Source organism: Podarcis melisellensis, assembly GCF_964234715.1.
Source record: "Podarcis melisellensis genome assembly, chromosome: 13".
NCBI lineage: Eukaryota > Metazoa > Chordata > Lepidosauria > Squamata > Lacertidae > Podarcis > Podarcis melisellensis.
Genome location: NC_138545.1, coordinates 17,039,459 through 17,048,867, shown reverse-complemented (window position 1 = coordinate 17,048,867; position 9,409 = coordinate 17,039,459).

The window sequence follows — 9,409 nt, the reverse complement described above, 5'->3', positions numbered from 1 at the left end:
CTCAGATGGGAGACCGTGAGCTGCTGTCGGCACTTTGAAAGGCTGGGGCTGGGTGTTGTAATTGCCTTTAATTAGTTTCCTCCGCAGACAAAGCACAGCATCTAATGGATGACTACCTGCACTCCTGGAAATTGTGCTTGCACCCCATTACCTTTCTGGGGCGTATCTCACCCAGTGGCTTCTCAGATGTAAGAGGCCTCCTCCCAGCTCCCCAGCTCTCATCATAGGACCTCTTCCAGGTTTCCCATCCCCCCTTGTGTACCTGGAAGGCTACAGTCTCCCAAATGTACCTGCCTGTTCTTTTCAAAGGTCAACAGAGGCCCTGCTCTGCGTAGCTGCACCTTCAAATGTCAGGCAGGTATTGGCGGCTGGCGGGGCCTTAGTAGTGGTGGGACCTCATCTTTGGTGGCACTTTCTCGCCCGGTAACATTGGCTCAGTTGCACCCGCAAGAGTAGCATTTGCACACTAGGCAGCAACTTGTTCCGATTCCCTGAGCAGTGGTGTCTTTGCTCCGGTTGCTTCTTATTACAGCTTCTCCAATTATTACTATTATTATGAGGGTCTGTACACATGGTGGCTATCATACATACAAACCCTGCATATATAGGACTGCAGCCTCGGTTTAATTTTCTCCCGATGCTCATCTCTCAGCTCGGTTGGTTAGAGTGTAGTACTGATAACGCCAAGCTTGCAGGTTCGATTATTGAAATTCGATTATTATTATTATTTACCACGCTGTGTCTCCTAATGCTCTGCTTTCACTTGTTCTTCCTTTATTCTGATGTTGGGATCACTTGGAAGACGGCCAAGTTGCGGCAGGGGGAGGCCCTGTAGGTAAGGAAATGCTTATTAACCAAGCCACATAACCATTAAATGCTTCTGCAATCTCCCGGTCTCTCCCCCGGCTCCTCTCTTCTTTAATTTTATTCTTCACTTCCCGATTTCTGTCCTTTAAAAGCCTTTGGCTGCGTCCTCCCCTCCTCCCCCATCATTTCCTTTCTCCTCTCTCTCCCCCCCCCCCCACCTCTCCCTGTGACTCACCCTCTCCCTCTCTTTTCCTTGCACTTGCCCTTATGGCCTGGCTGGCTCCACATTCCTGTCCCCTTAGTTCATACCAGCCTGTCCGCTGACACCACCCAGTGAGTCATCTGAAGGTGGCGGGGCAGCTTGAGCCAGAGAGGGAGGGAGAGCATGACTTGGGAGGGGGGCAGAGAAAACTCTCAACACCTGAGCCTCCCTCCAACTCCAGAGATCAGTTCAAAGTCTGCTACAAAAACCCCTTCAATCAGTCTAGTTTCCCCCCCACAGAGATGTTGTCTGTGAAGCAGATCAAACCAACTCTATTTAAACTCTTAAGGTGTGTGAGATTTTTAAAAACAAAATAAAAACGAGGTGATGTCGATCCACTGAGAGAACATCTGTTCTGTATTGTAAGAGAGCTTAATATATCTCAGGGATCGACAAGTGTAACTTCATAGCAGCGGAGCTCAGAACTTCAGCAGCAAAGAACTTGAAGAGGCAAGAACAATTTAAAAAAGCAAAATCTTAAAGAGTGTCTTAAAAAAGAAAATGAAGCCACAACTGGCCCTAGCTAGCCCTGGTCTCTCTGGGAATAAGAAGTGGGGGGGGGGGTGTTGGTCACCGGTTACTTTAAAGCATCATGGGGTTCAAGCACCTGAAATAGATGAAACTCGTTTTTGTGGACCGGATAAAAAATATTGCTTAATTCTCAGTTCTTGGCTGCTTCCAGATGGCCTGCTTATTGAGGATACATGATCCTGAGTTGTTTACATGTTGGAGAGGCTACATTGGCTCTTTTCATCCTGATTTGTTTGTGGGGAGGTTAAATGTCATTATCCCACATTTTCCAGTCTCTTTCCCCATCCCTTTCTTTATTGCAAACCGTCAGGTCACTGCTGGGTAAATATTCTCCATTGTAATGGTGCAACCTGAATTTGCCAGTATGTGGTTGAATCTCACCCCAAAATAGCAGCAGTCTGAAAGTGCCCTTAGTAATGTGGGTAAAAGACCACTTTGATCGGATTGAATTGTGGGAGGGATCAAATTTAAGAAGATAGGTAAAAGTAAAGGACCCCTGGACGGTTAAGTCCAGTCAAAGGTGACCTTGGGGTTGCTTTCAGGCTAAGGGAGCCGGCGTTCGTTTACAGGCAGCTTTCCGGGTCATGTGGCTGGGACACCGTGAGTGCACAGAAACACCATTTACCTTCCTGCCGCAGCGGTACCTATTTATCTACTTGCACTGGTGTGCTTTTGAACTGCTAGGTTGGCAGGAGCTGGGACAGAGTGACGGGAGCTCACCTTGTCATGGGGATTTGAACTGCTGACCTTCCAATCGGCAAGCCCAAGTGGCTCAGTGGTTTAGACCACAGCTCCACCTGTGTCCCCACTGAAGGATACAGAGTTCAACAATCACTTTTGTGTTCATGAGGAACTTTAGGAATTGTAGCTCTGTGAGGGGAATACTGGCCTCCTCAAATCTCTCAGCACCCCTAACAAACTACAGTTGCCAGAATGGTTTAATGAGTGTTGAAAGTCGTATCTCAGTGTTATAAATGTATGCTGTAAATACGGCCTAGGTTCAGCATTCTCCAACATACAGTGGTACCTCGGGTTAAGTACTTAATTCGTTCTGGAGGTCCGTTCTTAACCTGAAACTGTTCTTAACCTGAAGCACCACTTTAGCTAATAGGGCCTCCAGCTGCTGCTGCGTGATTTCTGTTCTCATCCTGAAGCAAGGTTCTTAACCCGAGGTACTATTTCTGGGTTAGCGGAGTCTGTAACCTGAAGCGTATGTAACCTGAAGCGTATGTAACCTGAGGTACCACTGTACAGTCATACCTCGGATTACAGACGCTTCAGGTTACATTTTTTCGGGTTACGGATGCGCCAAAACCCGGAAGTACCAGAACGGGTTGCTTCCAGGTTTCAGTGGTCGCGAATGTGCAGAAGCGCCGAATCACAACCATCGCGTACGCAGACGTGGTCTGCGGGTTGTGAACGCACCTCCCACACATATCACATTTGCAACCCAAGTGTCCACTGTACATCCAGCTCCCAAAATTTCTGGGTTGAAGTGTCAAGTGAGCTGGGGGATTTTGCCCTCTGCCTGGGAAGTAAACCCTTTTCATGCATTATTTTGGTCAAGGCAAAAATGTGGGGCCAATCACCCCACAAGTGACATCCCTATCCAAATAGGGACAGATTGCTCCCAGTATTCAAGAAGATACTGTCCAACATCTAACCCCACTGTGTTTACAGATACGGGGATAATTCCCATGACTGGCTGATTACTAAAGGCGCTTCCAGACTGTCGCTATTTCTGTATGAGATTCAACCGCATACCAAAAATTCAGGACAGGAGAGGGTTGTGAAATACCAAACACAAGTCTAACATGCAGCAACCATTGCAAGGAAGCATATACTATGCTAAAACACAGAAAGAGAGCACTACTACGAATAGGATTAATCAGGAAAACCTGGGAGCAATTGGAGAAAATAAAATTAACCATTGCGATGCACCTCTATAAAATTATCAGAGAAGAAATGTTGAAACAGGTGCCTGCAGTAAATTGCATTGAAAAATAACTGGGCATAATAGACACAGGGTTAAATCAAATACTGTCATTAAGAGTTTGCGTGTGGCAGGGCAAAGAAGTTGGGTTTTTTTAGAAGTGGTTTATGCTTATTTTTACATGTGCCTATGGTGGGAAAGTTTTGTAGCTGTGTTTTGTCACATCGATAAAAGCTAAATAAATAAATAAAAATCAGGTTGATTTGGAGGCCTTGCATAACAAACCTGCTTCCCTCCCCGCCAAATTTGACTTTTAGTGGTAAAGAAATCGTTGGGGAAATGGACTGGAAATTGTGGGGGGAATTTGCTCCCAGCCTCTCTCCCAATAAATCAGAAGGAATTCTCAACAAACAGCCGCTGTGATCTAGTCTCTGTGCAAACAGCTCAAGATAAACACTCAATAAACAGACTGTGGAACAGGTTGAATCATCATAACTGTGAACTTACTCATCACCTTAAGCCAGCTGTCTTCCGCCTTTGCACCTCTTACCTCAACCAGCAAAATGGTACTCCACTTTTTAAAAAAGTATTTATTTCCATTTTAACTGTTGTTTTTTCTTCTCTCCCATTCCTTCTCTGCCCACCCCCAAGTGGTGCAGTTGGTGCAACCCATCACTTAAAGATCAAGAAACCATCCTGTTACAGTGGTACATACGCTCCAGGTTACATACGCTTCAGGTTACATACTCCGCTAACCCAGAAATATTACCTCAGGTTAAGAACTTTGCTCCAGGATGAGAACAGAAATCATGCTCCGGCGGCGCAGCATCAGCAGGAGGCCCCATTAGCTAAAGTGGTGCTTCAGGTTAAGAACAGTTGCAGGCTAAGAACGAATTAAGTACTTAACCTGAGGTACCACTGTATTCGTACCAGAGGATGAGTCAAAGCATAAAGTTTGCAAACTTTTCCCAACCTTGTTTGCCTGGAGTCAGCTCCTACTTGCCAGCAACGAGTGGCCATTCTCAAGCCTGGATGAGTCTTTGGTCAACCTGCCCATGGTCCCTAACCATTGGCCATGCTTTCCCAGGCTGATGAGTCCAAACATCAGGATGGTACCAGAATGGAGGAAAAGTAGCCTTGATTATTCATGTGCTGACCTTCCAGATTTTGTTGAACTCCAGCTCCCATCATCCTCAGCTCATGTGATCAGTGGTGATGGATGATGGGAGTTGTAGTCCATCTACATCTAAATGGCCACTGCATTTGAGGAGAATGGTTTTGTCTCTGGCCACTTCCTGCACTGCTAGATGTGTGTGCATGCACCTGTCCGTCTTTCTAATATGATATATAATCTGTAGAAAGTGGGTTAAAAAAACCCAAAAAACTTATAAGGAAGCATCAACAAAATAAAAGCCCCCTGCCGTGAAATGAGACTATCCATTCTGCCAGTTTAATGGTGAATTTTGGACACAGTGAAGAGGTGAAAGATTTGGATTATTATAAAAGACACAGGAGGAAATGATTGATTAACAATAGGACCCACGAAGGGGAGGAGGGAAGTCCAGGAGGTTCTTTGGAATCTTGTTTCTATGTTGTATATTGGATATGTGACTACAAATTTTTAATCTGAAAAATCAAATAATTACATATATATATACATATGAGAGACTATCCCTTCTGCTGCCTCAGAACTCTGATCCCCTCATTCTGCTGGGGAAGCCCAGCCAGATGGGTGGGGTATAAATAATAAATATTATTATTATTATTATTATTATTATTATTATTATTATTATTTAGACCAAGGCTTAATATAGACTTAATAAGGTGGCAACAGAAAGTAAGACCACACTGATCATTACAATGGGCCTCACTTCCGAATAAACACACACTCACGGACTGTTGTGTGAGGGTTGCTATCCTCAAAGAACCGTAGAACTGTCGAGTTGGAAGGGACACCTAGTCCAACCCGCCCGGGTCATCTAGTCCAACCCGCTGCAATGCAGGAATCTCAACTAAAGCATCCGTGGCAGATGGTGCTTAAAAACCACCAAGGAAGGACAAGAAACACATGCATCAAATATGGGAAATCCTCTTCTTCTTCTTCCTTTTTTTTTTAAGGACCATAATTTTAAATTGCATTTAAAAATCGGGAGAGGCAACCACGAGAAGATTAAAGAGATGGAAATTGCAGAAGAGGAGGAGAAAGCTCAGACGGGATAAACTCATGGGGAAGGAATGTGTGGGGCTGTGTGTGTGTGCGCTGGGAGATCGGAGCTAGCCAGCCGGAACAACAGAATGAATCACAGATTGAAAGGAGGAGAGTCGGCAGGGAGTTGGAGAGAACAAATGACTCTCCCTCCCTCTCTCTCTCTCTCACACACACAGAGGGAACCCAGGAGATCGGGCTGGGAGTCCACATGTTCTGGTGTGGGACCCTCCCTGCCTAGCCTATCGCCCCTTTTTGGGTAGGGGGGCTGGTCCACTTCCCCCTCCCAGGCTGTCTCAGGAGTGCTGGTGGTCCCCTCTCACTCAAGCCAATCCCCGTGCTGCCACTTGCTAGTCAAAATAATTAATTTCAGACATTCCAGAGGAACTCCAGCCAAAAAGAAAGAAAGGGAGCGAGGCTCCTTTGAAGAGGCGGATGAGTCAGGCGGTCCAGTTCCGGAGCGGAAGCAGGGTGGGGAGGTGGGCTTTTAATCCTGCAATGCTCCTGTGGCCTTAACTGTTGCGCTGCAGGCAGAAATTCAACAGGTGAAGCACCTTTACAAATAGTGCTAAGCTTGGTTCGCCAACAAGTAAGCCTGTGTGTGTCTCTCAGCTTCACCGCACCCGTCAGTAGCAACAAGGTAAAGGTAAAAAGGTAAAGGACCCCAGTCAAAGGCGACTCTGGGGTTGCGGCGCTCATCTCGCTTTTCAGGCCGAGGGAGCCGGCATTTGTCCGCAGACAGCTTTCCGGGTCATGTGGCCAGCAGGACTAAACCGCTTCTGGTGCAACGGGACACCGTGACAGAAGCCAGAGCGCATGGAAATACCGTTTACCTTCCCACCGCAGTGGTACCTATTTATCTACTTGCACTGGCATGCTTTTGAACTGCTAGGTTGGCAGAAGCTGGGACAGAGCAACGGGAGCTTACTCCGTTGCAGGGATTTGAACCGCTGACCTTCCGATCCGCAAGCCCAAGAGGCTCGGTGGTTATAGACCACAGCACCACCTGCATCCCTTTTTTCCTTTAACTAGCAACAAAGACCTATTTTGCAAGGCTGTTGTGAGAATCTGCTTGATAATATGACAAGCAGCGCCTAAAGGGAAAAAAAGTAACAACAACTGTTTCGTTGCTCTGATTTCATTTCTTGGAAGTTCAGAAAGCTACAAAGATTGCCCCTTTTATTTCCTGGCAGGGCACTTGCACCCTCAGGGAGCTGCCTGAAAAAGGGAAATACTCAGCTAGTTAAGAGTTTCTTAGCTCTCTGCCTCCATGCCAGGAAGAAAATATGCACATTTTGTTTTGTGCTTCGCCTGCTGCACAAAGGCTGGAGGCATGGGAGTCCCGGCAGAAAAAGTGGTGGCCAGGATACTTTTCAGCAACTCCACTTTCACACACACAAAAAACACACTTTTAAAAGCGCAGTTCTGCTTCACAGGTAAAGAGGCAAAGGGAGAAGACACAGGAGGGATGGTCTCCTATTTTAAAAGAACACAGACTGCTACTCCCCAATGGCTTTTCCCCATAAGAGCATTAGCACCAGGTTGCCAACTTTTTTACTGCACCCTGCTCCTGTGCTGTATCATATTCACCTGCAGGTTAGCAGGTGACTGCTACAAAAAAAGCTTGATCTGCTTTTTCCTGTGTTGAAAAGCAAACCTAAAGTCAAAGCCAGAGGTCAGTTGGCAGCCTTAACTGCTACAGTCGTGCTCCTTTTCTTTCACTGATTCCCAAACTTTTGCCCCACACAGAACATTTAAAAATTGCTGAGAGTCACGGCAGAGCGTTTATTGTTTTCTGCTTACTGTAGCAATTGTAATGTGCTGGATTATTTTTAATTGCATTTTTGCAAACATGCCACAGACCGCCTGGATGAAGCTAGGTTTGGGAATCCCTATACCACACACTGGTCAAAACCACCTGCAGGGGATGGGAGAGGTCAGGATCCAGCCTACTGACCAGATTTTGTTTCATAACTCCCTCTCTATGGCGCAGACTCTACGATTTCCCAGGGGACCTCCGTTCAAAGCCAAAACACTCTGTGATTCCCCTCTCCCTGTCCTCCAGCGACGTCACAAAACATGCTTCTCTGTGTGGTTTAAAATGAGGAAATGCACATAAATAGTGTTCATGAGGTTGGCATTTTTTTTCTTACAGACAACAGCTACAGGCCAAGTCACAGTTCCTTCTGGCAAGATGCCGGTATTGGTGCATAAGAGGCAGAAATTCAACCGGTGAAATTATTTCCTTCACAACCCCTGGGAATGATTCTACAGGGGGAAAGCAGCTCATGTTGACAACCCACATGGTGCAGCCCAGATTACACCACATGTTGGACCCAGGTTCACATTCTTGTTCCCAGACCAGCTCTAGATTTGAGGAGTCCCTGGGCAAAGCATCCGCTGGTGGTTCACCTCCTTTGTCGGTGGGGCCTAGCGGACTCATGCATTTAAAGCTAATTTAAGGCACATTTCCTCCACCTCTTCCCAAAGAATTATGGGAAATGTAGTGAGCAACAGTTCCCAGCGCCCCTCGCAAACTACAGTTCCCAGGATTCTTTGTGCTTTAACTTTATGGTGTGTTTCCACAGCCTCAGGCTGCCCCACCTCGCAGGCTCCTTGTGAGGATAAAAGAGCCTTGAGTTTCTTAAAGGAATGACAGGATAATGTCAAATGTTGTTGTTTAGTCGTGTCCGACTCTTCGTGACCCCATGGACCAAAGCACGCCAGGCACTCCTGTCTTCCACTGCCTCCCGCAGTTTGGTCAAACTCATGCTGGTCGCTTTGAGAACACTGTCCAACCATCTCCTCCTCTGTCGTCCCCTTCTCCTTGTGCCCTCCATCTTTCCAACATCAGGGTCTTATCCAGGGAGTCTTCTCTTCTCATGAGGTGGCCAAAGTATTGGAGTCTCAGCTTCAGGATCTGTCCTTCCAGTGAGCACTCAGGGCTGATTTCCTTCAGAATGGATAGGTTTGATCTTCTTGCAGTCCATGGGACTCTCAAGAGTCTCCTCCAGCACCATAATTCAAAAGCATCAATTCTTCAGCGATCAACCTTCTTTATGGTCCAGCTTTCACTTCCATACATCACTACTGGGAAAACCATAGCTTTTACTATATGGACCTTTGTTGGCAAGGTGATGTCTCTACTTTTTAAGATGCTGTCTAGGTTTGTCATTGATATTGCAAAATATTACCTGTTAAAGTTCCAGTCTGGAGGGAACTGTGATCATTTCTACAGCAGAAGATGACTTATCTGTAAATCAACCCAGGTGATGTAAATCAGCTTGGGGGTTGTGGTGGTAGTAAAGTCACCATAAGGTCGTTTCAAATTCTTAAAAGGCTGCCGCTATTCAGATATTATGTCTATGAAGTAGCTAATATAACTACCGGTAATATAGACACAGGCTCTGCCAACCAGGTTATATGTGTCTGCTGCCACCTTGTGGCATTTCTGTGCCTCTGCAGAAAAGTGTCACAGAGATCTGTGTTGGGTTTAATGCTGTATATACTGTCTTCTAGGGAGGGATGGTTACTAGACTGCAAATTCCACCTGCCTGAAGAGATGCTAAGGTCCTGCTTCAGCTTCTCACACTGCAAACCTGGGTGCGGCATGACCCCTCCCTGATGGGCAGATCAGGGAGACCTTTAATCTATTAATAATCATCCCTGA